Below are 1,328 nucleotides of genomic sequence, written 5' to 3' on the forward strand. Positions count from 1 at the left end.
TTTATAGCTCACTTGTAATATTTTCTAGCTCATCTCCACCACTTTCTAGCTCAGCCACAGTATTTTCTAGCTCATCCCCAATATTTTCTAGCCGATCCCCACTATTTTTGAAAATTCCAATGGTCCCCAGACTTTTCTATCTCGTTCCTAACATTTTCTAGCTCATCACCCCATATTTTTCTTCTTATCCCAAATATCTTCTAGCTCATCCCCAATATTTTTTATCACATCCCCAATAATTTGTAGCTCCTCCCAAGTATTTTCTAGCTCATCCCCAATATTTTATACCTTATCCCCACTAAGTATTGTATTTTCTAGCTAATTTTAAATACTTTTTTTTTTTTAGCTCATCCCTAATATTTTCTAGCCCATCCACGATATTTTTCATCTCATCCCCAATTTTTTCTACCTCATCCCCACTATTTTATAGCTCATCCCCAGAGTTATTTAGCTCACCCCCAATACTTTCTAGCTATTCCTCAGTATTTTGTAGGTCATCCCAAGTATTCCTCAGTATTTTCTAAACCATTCCCAGTATTTTCTAGCCCATCCCCAATATCTTATGGCTTATCACAAATATTCCCGTGTTTTCTAGCTCGTCTCCAACATTTTCTAGCTCAAGAATATTTTCTAGCTCATTCCCAGTATTCTTTAGCTCAACCCTGATATTTTTTAGCTCCTCCCCAGTATTTTCTAGCTCATCTCCAACGTTTTCTAGCTCAACCTTAATATTTTCTAGCTCATCCCTAGTATTTTTTAACTCATACTCAGAATATTCTAGCTCAACCCTGATATTTTCTAGATCATCCCCAGCATTTTCTAGAACATCTGGTCTCCGGCCACTATTTTCTAGTTCATCCCCAATATTTTTTAACTCATCCACAGTACTTTCTAGCCTAACCCTGCTATTTTCTAGATCATCCAAATTGTTTTCTAGTTCATCTCCAATATTTTCTAGCTCATCCCCAGTATTTTACAGCTGAAACTTAAAATTTTCTTGCTCAACCACAGTATTTTCTAGTTCACTACTAATATTTTCCCCCTTATGCCAAATATTTTCTTCTCCTTACCTCCTTCGTACTGCTGTCTTTCTGCCACACCCCTGATCTTCTGGAAGGAGAGATCTACACCTAGCCTTCTCGGACAAGGGCTAAAAATCTCGGAGGTCCTGTGTGCAAGCTGCGCACATTAAAGATCCCTTATTGGTGGTCCCAAATCGATAAGAGTAGGCTTCGGAAAAAATTCAAAATTTCCTGCCAACTGAAAATATTAGGTGTGTCCCACACGCTCATATGACCTTATGCAGTAGAGAGCGCCGTAAAACACTT

The sequence above is a fragment of the Aplysia californica genome, unplaced genomic scaffold (assembly GCF_000002075.1).
Source record: "Aplysia californica isolate F4 #8 unplaced genomic scaffold, AplCal3.0 scaffold00547, whole genome shotgun sequence".
Lineage (NCBI taxonomy): Eukaryota > Metazoa > Mollusca > Gastropoda > Aplysiida > Aplysiidae > Aplysia > Aplysia californica.